This window comes from Glandiceps talaboti, chromosome 16, assembly GCF_964340395.1.
Source record: "Glandiceps talaboti chromosome 16, keGlaTala1.1, whole genome shotgun sequence".
NCBI classification, from domain to species: Eukaryota; Metazoa; Hemichordata; class Enteropneusta; family Spengelidae; genus Glandiceps; species Glandiceps talaboti.
Genome location: NC_135564.1, coordinates 12,827,183 through 12,839,650, shown reverse-complemented (window position 1 = coordinate 12,839,650; position 12,468 = coordinate 12,827,183).

Below are 12,468 nucleotides of genomic sequence, written 5' to 3'. Positions count from 1 at the left end.
GGATTAGAGAGTAAAATACGTCGTGTTGCTGTTGTTCAACCCTCTCAGACTTCTCAACCATTGGCTAAATAGCGTGGCACGAATGTCGTCTCTTAAACATCACATCAGTCTGTATACTGTAAGATGTGTCGTGCCGTTCTGTCCTCACCGGCCTCCTCTCACCCGACTGTATCACTCTGAACTTGTATGCTGGAAACTTCAAAAGATTTAGGGGGGATGACCGAGTGTGAGGGCGCCCCGTCACGGCGTACCTTACAGACAGACAGACTACTAGTCTGTAGTGCTATCCTTTCAGATCTCTCTGTGGTGGTTTTTATCACAGACAAGTAAAAAAAATTCTTACTTGTCTGTGTTTTAATAGAGACCACGTTGGAGTCCAGACTACTAAATACAGACTAAAAGAGACTCAGAGTGGAAATACAGTAATTTTAAACTTTTTCATTTGTGTTATCAAAATCAAATCAAATCAAATCAAATCAAATCAAATCAAATCAAATCAAATCAAAGTGCATGTATGTTCATATAACCAATACAACATCAGCAATTAGTAACATCTCTGTCATCAGTTGATGACGACAACATACGTATATACAGGTACAATCTGATTAAAATCCGATGTAGATATCGGCTAATCGTTCATTGCTATTTTACCTTCGTTATTTTGCCTGAATTGACCTTCTTGGTACATATTTACACTCCTCTAGAGGAGGCGATCAGGATAAAAAATGTAAACATGTACCAAGAAGGACAATTCAGGCAAAATAACGAAGGTAAAATAGCAATGAACGATTAGCCGACATCTACAGCGATTTTTCCTAACTTTGTAGTTAGTCTAGCAATCTAATCTAAATAAAACATACACCAGCGGACTATCGTTGTAGATTACCTACCAGTGGTAGAAAATGTTATTGTCGCAATGACTGACGAGTTCAATGACCTGTAACATACAGTCGTTGGTGGCGCTCGATACTTTCAACAGTGAAGTCATGACGGTGTATGAAAGCAATGACCACTGTCTCGCCAACGATATTATTCTTTAGACAAGCCCGATCTGTATATAACCAATATGCTGTGTTGATTTTCACATTGTGAAACTACTTTATTTGGTCAATACAAGTATTCTTCTTTATACGTTTCCATTCCATACAGGATCTGAATTTTAAAGTCATCATTACTACTGACAAGAAAGTAAAAGTGGATTGTAGCAAATTCATTCATTCATTCATTCATTCATTCATTCATTCATTCATTCATTCATTCATTCATTCATTCATTCATTCATTCATTCATTCATTCATTCATTCATTCATCCATTCATTCATAGAACCTCCACCAAAGGGGAGGGCTATGATCCATTCATTCATTCATTCACTTTTTCATCCAATCAATCAGTCACTCACTCACTCAGTCAGTCAGTCATTCGGTCAGTCCGATCAATCAATCAACCAACCAACCAACCAACCAACCAACCAACCAACCAACCAACCAACCAACCAAATCAATCAATCAATCAATCAATCAATCAATCAATCAATCAATCAATCAATCAATCAATCAATCAATCAATCAATCAATCAATCAATCAATCAATCAATCATTCGAGCAGACAATTAACGCTGTCGTACTGTTAAAATAAGTTTTATTATCATTAACTTTTTTGAGTTTAACAAAAAGTATACAGGCCTGTCTTGTCTTGTTTCCTAGGCTATGCTAATGCATGTCACACAAAGAGTACAGGTCTTGTATACATGTCTTTTCTAGGCTATGTTAATACAGATCTTGTCTTATCGTTTCCTAGGCTATGCTAATACAAGTCACACAAATAAATCGATGCCATAACATTCTCGAAATCGCTGATGGTGTCATCGAACAAAATATTTGAGAAAAGCTAACTTTGTAAATATTGCTAATTCACACGATTGTCCATGGTATTCCCGAAATGTCAAGAACACCTGATGGATGTAAAGGGCCAACAACACTCATACATTATATTCAAATGTCTATGGATTAATTACAAAATTTCGTGCTTGTGTTCATTGATTGTAAAGGTAGTCAGGTTCATAGGGATACATAGTATTTCTTAGATTGTTGTTTCCTTGTCTACAAACTCAACATATAATAAAGTAGTAACTTTAATTTATTCCCCAACTTGTATCTAAAATACACGTATATAATCGAATGTATGATACATTTGTAGTAGCAGAATTCATGTCATATTTTCCTCAGAAAAGCTACAATCTAAGAAATACTACGTATCCCTGTGGCCAGGCTAATTCTCCATGATTAAACATTGACGTATACCAGTCTGTTAAGAATTGAGATCATTATAGTTTTTACGATTGTACCACAACATCAATTTATGGTGACAAAAACATAACATCATGGTTTGACCGCAGATCGAAAGTACTATATTTGAACTATCTTTCGCTATAAATATGAGTTTAACGATACAATAATAATATCTATAATCTTTGATATCGTTTAAAAGTAATACAATTAAATCGATATAGCAATGGTCCTCCATTCAGAATTATGGTTATATTTGTGTAACACCTCCTTCCCACTCACCCACCCAACTCCCGCCAAATAGAGCTACCGCCCATCATCCTACAAGATAAGTATAGATAATGAAAGAATTGTTGTATTGAAACAATAATGTTCATAACAGTAGTTTGGGATCAACGTATTCTAGAACCTATCCCCAACATCGTTTCATATTACTTCTATATAGTGAGAATAAATTACCAATTCACATGATTACATATTGCATTTTAACTCTCAGAAATGTACATTTGAGTCTATACAACCGACTAAGGGGTTACACACATAGATTTTAATCAATATATACTTTTATAGTTAAAAATATCTATACATTTGTTAAATATTATAATGGATTGTCGCTCGATAGCAGTCTAGTTTATGTCAATACTTTGGACAATTAGATTACAAACCAGTGTCCTGACATATACACTGTACTTTCAAACGTGTACATTGATTGCCATGGTCGTTTTGATATGTTTTAATTGTGGAAAAGGACTTACGTCTACGTCAGTATAGAAGCTATAATATAGCTCATTAGATTTTGAATGTTACGATTTACAAGAGTTATGGTGGATATCGTACATCCGGGTCACTTTGTGATTATTTACGGTAGTTGTCCGTCCATTGGTATTATACCCAACTCGTGGTCAATGGCACCACATGCACCAAGGAACATTTGCAGTTCTCGAAAAGCTACAGATGAAAATAGGAAATGAAAATGAAATGTATGAAATAGGAAAAAAATCAATCTGAAAACAGACACAGACACAGACAGACGCACACACACACACACACACACACACACACACACACATACATACATACATACATACATACATACATACATACATACATACATACATACATACACACATGTGCTTACACACAATACCATATCTCAAAGGTTTTTTTTCCATTGCTCACATACAGAGATCGGAAATCAGAATAAAACAATTATATACAACACCAATGGCAGTGTATGATACTGAATATCTATATGTACAAAACTAGACTTACTTCGATGCCGATTGATGTTATGTCTATGTACTAAACCCTCGTCCCACGTGATCGGTTCTTTCTTGCCATCCACGTCTGTAAATATCAACACATGAATACATAATTATATATTAATAAAATTTTGAATGACTCATCACACAAATGAGTAGGTTGTGCTGTAAAATAACTAAATTATCAACTATCCTAGCATGTGAGCAGGAAACGTTAAGTTCTTTTATTTTGTTTCTGGTCCATACTGATAAAGAAGTGGGTCACCCGGTTTCCTTCCTTCCGCAAATCGAATCCGGAAAAAACAATAGCATCCATGGAATGTGTGATTATTTGACAGTACCACCACCACCACCACCACCACCACCACCACCACCACCACCACCACCACCACCACCACCAACACACACACACACACACACACATACTCACACATACATACACACATGCATACACACACAACACACACACACACACACACACACACACACACACACACACACACACACACACACACGTGTGGTAACTATACCAACCGATTTTCGTTGCGACGTTGGAGAAAACTATTATTGCTAAACGATGTGAAATTACTTACACCTATAGGTCAGATTATGGTGGAGAGTAACATGTTTTCTCATCAGCCATTCCTTCCAGCCATTATCTCTCTTATACGGTACAACGTGAACATATGAAACACATAGATTATTATCTTCATCAAATCGTAGCAGAAACGTCCCAGGTGTTTCGTCATGCAGCAAATCATCAACTTCTTTCCTCTCCATGCTACCATGGAAATATCTATTGGATGAAAATGAAAACGTTGTATATTTGTAACAAATGTGCATACATACATACATACATACATACATACATACATACATACATACATACATACACATGCACACAAACAAACAACCACACACACACAAACAAACACAAACACAAACAAACAAACGAATAAACAAACAAACACACACACACACATACTAAAGGCAGATAGACAGAAAGACAAACAAAGACTCAATGTTATGTTTGCCCTAGAATCGAATTCAAAGGCTGCTATATTTGTAATAGTCACAGACAAGATGAGACGTGTTGCTTCCACAGTCTGACTATAATACAAATAAAGTGAAATAACAATATACACACTATTGTCTATCGTAGTTAATTTTGAATGTGATTAACAGGACGTGCGTGGATATTGTATCACTAAAGGTAATCAGCAGTGGTGAAGCTACAGATGGTGAAGCGCCACCGACGGCGACATTCTCCTATCTGAATTGAAGGGATCACGCTACAGACTGCTCCAATGGTAGATTGTTCTGGGACCGTCCAAAAGACTGTGTTTCAACTATGAATTCTTGATACATGTATAATTATTTGTGGTGACGTATGTGTGATAAAGCTATCCTAATGTGAAGGAATTCAGTTTTACTTACTTGCTAAGCTCTGCCGCCTGCAACGGAAAAAAAATGTTTAAAAGCTGTTAATAGCGGTTTCGTTAAACCTATGACATCTTTCGTCAGATGCTGTGAGTTTTCTTATCGAAATAGTGACTACATCACCAATGTAACAAAAATCTACGATACACATTTTCAAAGAATAATTTTTTAAACTACAATGAATCTTCAGCCAAATGTCATCATTTTTAAAAATTGTTATCCAAGTGTCTTATTATGTAAAATGACAAATATAGATTCACATACCAAATTTATCCATTTTTTGACCTTTGACCTCAACCATGACCACTTGTCTGTCTTTGGTTCTGGTTCCCAATCAGGTGACATCGAAATACTGGTCGGAGGTGGCGGATGAAGCGCTCTGTTCACCGAGGTGATGGGTATTTTACCATTGTCCTTTTGTCGAGCTCTCCCACGTTTTTGCGGTGTTTCTTGGGGTTTAGTTTCAGGCTCACGAAGCAATGCAGCATGTAAATGGCCCAGTTTTCGTTGTAAGGCAATGAAGTTCGTCACTGATCGTCCGTTGCCAATTAAAACTTTATCACTGGCAGCGTATACAAAGTTGGCGTTTGTTATATTTACGAAGGTATCAAAAGTTTCTAAGCTGACTGTGTCACCTGTTAATAAAGAAATACATCAATGTCAGACCCACGAATATTCACGGAAGAAACACGGAAAACAATGTGTCATTTTGTTTTAATTTGTATTGTATAATGTTGTATTATATTGTATTGTTTACGTATTGTATTGTATTATATTGTATTGTATTGTATTGCATTGTATTGTGTTGTGTTGTGTTGTGTTGTGTTGTGTTGTGTTGTGTTGTGTTCTGTTGTATTGTTGTATTATATACGTATTGTATTGTATTGTATTGTATTGTATTGTATTGTATTGTGTTGTGTTGTATTGTGTTGTATTATATTGTGTTGTATTGTTTTATTGTATACGTATTGTATTGTGTTGTGTTGTGTTGTGTTGTATTGTATTGTATTGTATTGTATTGTATTGTATTGTATTGTATTGCATTGCGTTTCGTTTCGCTGCGATTATATATGAACAATGCATATTCATGACTATTTATCAGAAAGTAATAAGCCATTGGGAGTCACGAATATTCACTGTTCATTTAGTACATATGCATGTCTGCTGACTCCCATGATGCAACACTGAACCACTCTCAGAACAATGAAGATGAAGAAAGTCCAATTTGGTGAATCTTGTCAATATTCAATAAAGAAGCGAATGTTTACAAAATGCTTATTTCCTGGAGTGGTGTGCCCCTTTAAGGAATTAATGAACCTTTGAACAATATCAGGTACATACCTACGAAGAAAGGTTTGAAAGCATCGATACCACAGGGTAGTGGGCCGCCGTATATTTCTCTCATTTTCTTATAAAAGGCTTTCAGTCGTACCTAAAGAGAAATTAACATAATTGTTTAGTTAGGAAGCACGTCATCCAATATCAGACACATTATGACGTCACTCCTGTATACTAGTCTAACTTCATTTGTTCATATTTATTGTTCGTTATTTATCTTCTTCTTTGTTCTTTTTTTCTTTGTTCTTTTTTTACAGAGATGGACATATTTTCGAGACATGATAAAAACGTCTCAACTTCTATGTTTTACATAGACGAGACGACAGTGGTATGAAAAAATCACGCACATAGTATCAATGATACTTTGTGTTGTATAACGCCTCGAGGTCATATTAATCATTGCACGACTCTTCACTTGCCGTGGTTAGTATTGTTGGTATCCATGCGCGAGCCCCTCCCCCGTCACTACTTTAGTACTAGAGGGTGTCATTCACTATAATACTAAATAAAGCAAAGGGTGGCATTTCATGTTTTCATTAAAATATTGTCATTTGTTTCCATTCGTGTTAGTGTCACCCAAAAACATTGAAATTCGAGTGTCACTATAGAGATGATATTATGATGTCAAAGTATACTTCCTTACCTGTCGACTACTTCCATAGCATTGCTCCCACACAATCTGAGCTGAAAACATCAACAGAGAAATATAAACAAATTTACAACTCACGGGTAGATATAAAATTGTAAGTCAGCGTCACGTTAACTTTTATCTACACACAGCGGTCTACCTTTTGACGCAGAACATAGTTATTTTCACCCTTGGAAACCACATACTTTCATATGTCCGCGGCTGTCTGCCTGCCTGCCTGTCTACCTGCCTGCCTATCCGTCTGTCTATCTATCTATCTATCTATCTATCTATCTATCTATCTATCTATCTATCTATCTATCTATCTATCTATCTATCTATCTATCTATCTATCTATCTATCTATCTATCTATCTATCTATCTATCTATCTATCTATCTATCTATCTATCTATCTATCTATCTATCTATCTATATGTCTGTCTGTCTGTCTGTCTGTCTGTCTGTCTGTCTGTCTGTCTGTCTGTCTGTCTGTCTGTCTGTCTGTCTGTCTGTCTGTCTGTCTGTCTGTCTGTCTGTCTGGAAGCTAACACAGTTTTCGAATAAAATGCCAAATCAACGTACCTTCCTCGTTCTGGATTGTTTGGCGTGCAGCTGGGTTGACGACTTCTTTAGTAGCAACGTTGAACAGTTCCTGTCAATGAAAATTAAAATAAATGAGAACAATATACAAAAGAAGCATAGGTTCGGTGGCACCCTAGACCATCAACAATTGACTGTGTATTTGTAGAATTGATATTGTGCTCTTTAGTTTGGACCAGGACTCAGATAGTGTCTATTTAGAAGCCATTGCAGTATTACAAGTATCCCCAATACACAGAGTATATGAATAAAATTATCTCAAATTGTATATAGAAAATAATTTACATTTTATAATCGAAATGTATCTCTTTTGCAATCAGTAGTTCACAGCACGAGGCATAGAAATAACCCGATGACGATTATTGAAACTATTTTTTTCACTAGGACAACTCTCCTATGCACCCCAAATAAAACAAATCCCAAAGCAGAGAAGTCGTGACATGTCATGATTCTACGGAGTTTTGAAAAGAAATTATGACGTTTCATATAATTTGACTGAGGTTTGAAAGTTCATCTCTAGAACAATCCACGGAGACATTCAGGTGATAGATTAATGTGTAACCATGGTTACTGTACCTTTCTAAGTATGGTGATTTGATCGACCTTCTCTTCAAGTTCTATACCTTGTCCTGTCATGAAATCACCAACCATATCACTATCATTCATACCAACACCAAATATCAATCGACCTAACTCTTCAATCTTTACCCGAAGTTGTCGTAACTTTGCAGTGACAACTATAATCAAAATGGAAAAAATGTATATGTTATAAGTTACTATCTCTTCCATGACTGGAGGAAAAAATGAGAGAGAGAGAGAGAGAGAGAGAGAGAGAGAGAGAGAGAGAGAGAGAGAGAGAGAGAGAGAGAGAGAGAGAGAGAGAGAGAGAGAGAGAGAGAGAGAGAGAGAGAGAGAGAGAGAGAGAGAGAGAGATAGAGAGAGAGAGAGTTTTTGCCAATGATAATTTAATTTAGATATCGTTTACGGTAAATACATTTCTTCATGAATTTTGTAATATTCACTTAAAGAACTAAAAACGAGTATTTCGGAGATTCAAAATCGACATCAATATATGCATTTTACATGCAGCACATCAAGGGTTAGAGAGTGTATAAATGGGTGTCGTAAAAATGGTTTTACGACACCCTTTACATTAATTGGTAAAGTTTACCGCATTCACATATATTGAAATGTATAGTCAGAGTGAATAGTTTTTCCCTTTTGATATAGACACGTTATTATTTATCCCTAGTGAATAATTAAATTGTGAGAATGGTTGTTATTTTGTTGGTTTCAGCGATTATATAGTTATAAATATACTGCACAAATTTACTATTATTGTGTCTTGGTTCTTGAACAAATGTAGATTCCGAACCCGTTAATGCAACCTTTGTAAAACATGTCTGAAGTTTATCTCACTTCCTGGTTTTCACATGCCTACACTGGAATGTAATTATAGCGATAGAATGAACTGATTCATCATGTTTCGGACAGGTGTCTTAAGGTTACGTCAAAACAAGTGATAACACCGTAGGTATGTGTACACGTGTACCCAGCTTTGCTCACAGGGGTACCTATTATTGCTTAGGTTGCCGTTTTCTGATACGAATCCTGCTGCTACAAATGTATCAATCTCTATACTAGTAGATATAACACAGGTAGGAAATTATAGTCAAAACGTTATGTTTAGTCCGTAGTCAAGGAAAACAACAATCTAAGAAATACTATACGCCCCTGTGGCTTTGCTATACTATTTGCCAACCATTGTTTAGCTGTATTAGCGAACTAATCAAGGGTATAACCATGGAAGGAACTTCTAACTCTATGGTATATATATCTAAAACGAATGCATAGACATAAGAATCATAATGAAGACATGCATTTGGCTCTCCTTGACACACATCAATTTTCACTCTCTGCACTTTGGGTTTACTGTCCGAGTCGAGCATCAGAGTTTGAAAAACAGTCTATTTACCTCTAATGATTTAATTTAGATAATTGTATACGTAACAGACGTTCATGAAATGATCACATTGACTATAACGTCTTAACACAACAACAACAACAACAACAACAACAACAACAACAACAACAACATCAACAACAACGTTGTTGTCTACAGACAAAGACGATACATATCACATTCTAAGGGGCCTTCATGATTTGAGTGAATTCATCTTCAACATGATTAGCACTGTACCTGACGTCGGGAAAGAATGTTCTAATTGCAAGCATGTCGATAACGAGTGCTATGGTACGCTAAATCAAAATGTACATTTACATGTTAAAATATGATAACCACCTCGCAACAGCTGAAAAGGGTACATCACTACCGGCGTGCACTATTTGTATCTAAGGGATCATAGATACCTTGTCCAGAAATGTTTGAATGATCTTCATAAATTTGTCTAATATTCTGTATATCTTTACGAGTTTATTGATAGACCCAGTGGTTTATTACATGTTTCTATTAGGTGTCGTTTAAATGAGGTCGACCTGAATAAACTGACTAACACCACAATACACAAAAGAGTGTCATCAATATACAGACACCATTCACACAGTCATAAAGATGGCACAAACAAGAATGAATCGAGTTTTATTGGACAACTTACCTGGTGTCATGTCGAGGTCGGGAACTTCGCTAAGGTCTTCAAAGAAAATGCCTAGAGCTGACATGCTTGATTCCAGTCGTATACTGCGAGGTGGTAGCTGAACTTTTAACATTTTGTACAAATTGTACAATGAATGTAACATTTTCAGATATATTCGGGCTAATTTTCTAACTTTTTCCGCCATGTTTACGTTGCCACTGAGTTCACTTTCTAAGTCGTTCAGAACTTATACAGTAGTCTATGTTTGAAAGTTGTACTGTAAACACAACCGTGACTTGTACTGTACTAGCTTGGGGCAATGAGATGCAAAACCCACTCGGATGGTAATTGAACTGTCTTGTCCCGTTATTATGTCGGACAGGGGCACGTACTCCCTCTCCAAAACAAACTTTGAATGTATGTACAGTATAACGTTCAGTTCATCCTCAGAAGACGTCCACTCAAATGTGTCATCGACTTCAAATGTGCCGGGTAGGTAAATGTGTACAAACTGGACGCTGGGTCTTTAAACAAACCGGCCGGTTGCAACCGCGACAGGAATTTGACGTCCCAAACTTGTCAACATAAAGGCTTGACATAAAGCACGCGGTACTACGGATTATCCTTGACTGAAAAGAATTCAATAAGGCAAAGTGTACCACAGCATTGACAATTAAACCCTCTATTGTGCACTCTTTATAAATGTAAAACAACGTAAATCGATCCACAATCGTAGCCATGGCGTCGTTGTCGTCATGACAACCCAAACTACCTATATACACTGTGTAACATTTAGCATCAGACAAATCTACCCCTCAAACCATTTATTGCATTTTGAGGCTCTTTCTTTGATTTATTGACTGGTTTAATACATGTTACGTCATATTGTTTGAATAACATTCCAAGTAACAGCAATTATTTCTTAGATACGTAATAATGATAATCACGTGAATGTCACGTGACTGTCTCGTTGATGAATGCGAGTATTCACGAAACAGGAGCAATATGTAAAGTACATATGACCCCCATACGTACGTTTCGCAGTGATTTGAAGATAATAGAAATGGCAAAAAAGAAGAAGAACAGGCATTCCTTTGTACTCGACATCAAAGTTCCAATATCATGCTTCGAATTTGACGTCAATATTATTTGATGAATGAATGAAGATGTACACCTGTTTATAGTGTAGTACAGCATATACATATATACATGAACATATACAGTTTTTGATATCTAATAACAGAAGTATGTGGTTCAATGGACATTTCTGGGGGTAATAATGACCTATACGTATATGTAGCCGAGTTTGTCAGTCTACAGCTAGTCTTAGTACCTATACGGTATGGTTACGATTTACACCTGAGTCCTCCACTCACATTAGTTAGCAATAGGAACTACGTTGATATCCATAGACTAGTCTACGGCTTACAAGCTTTAATATCGCGTCACACTGTTTGCATCTGGAATATATATTTAAACTAGCATTGGAATATATTGTCACGGGGAGGGGAGTACAATATTTTGATTTATTGACATAGAAATCATAATATGGAGGGATGAACTGGTGGAGGGTCTATGGGTGAACCATAGACAGTGGAGGGTCTATGGTTGAACTGGTGGCATTTATTTTCAAAAGAGATTTCCGAAGGTAATACTGACCTATAGGCCTATGTAAATGTAGCCTAGCCAACTTTACCTTCTGCTCAAAAGCATACCGTGTGCATTATTTGAAGAATATGAAAATATTCAAGCTAGCATTAATACGTTGCCAGGAGGATGGGGCTAAACTTGTGACTTATTGACGACTAAATTGTTGGTCTCAACAACATTTAACAACAAGGTGTGTGGCGGCCGTGCTTTTTTAAACTGTGCTCCAAAACTTTGGAATGGCTTACCAGAAGAAATTCGTCAGTCATCAAATCTGGAAACTTTTAGAACAAATTGAAAGTACATCTTTTCAAACTAGCATATTGTGTGGATTGAACCTTTCAAGCGCAATTGAACAGAACTTATCTATTGGAATCTGGCGCTATAGAAATTCTTTATAATAATGTCAGATGGGGAATGGTGCTACATGTAATATCCGTAGTTACGTAATCGATACTTGCCTCAATATTAAAAATGCTACAGGATATCGTACATCGTCAACAATATTTTCTGTGCAATGCATTTATTTGTTAAGCTAGCTTTTGATAACCTTTTCCACAATTAATTGTAAGCTTGATTGTTTAAACATAACAGTTACTGGATTTGAATTTTGTAGACACCAAGCGATATGTACTCTTCTTCGGACAGCCAACAATTGCAAGTAATATATAC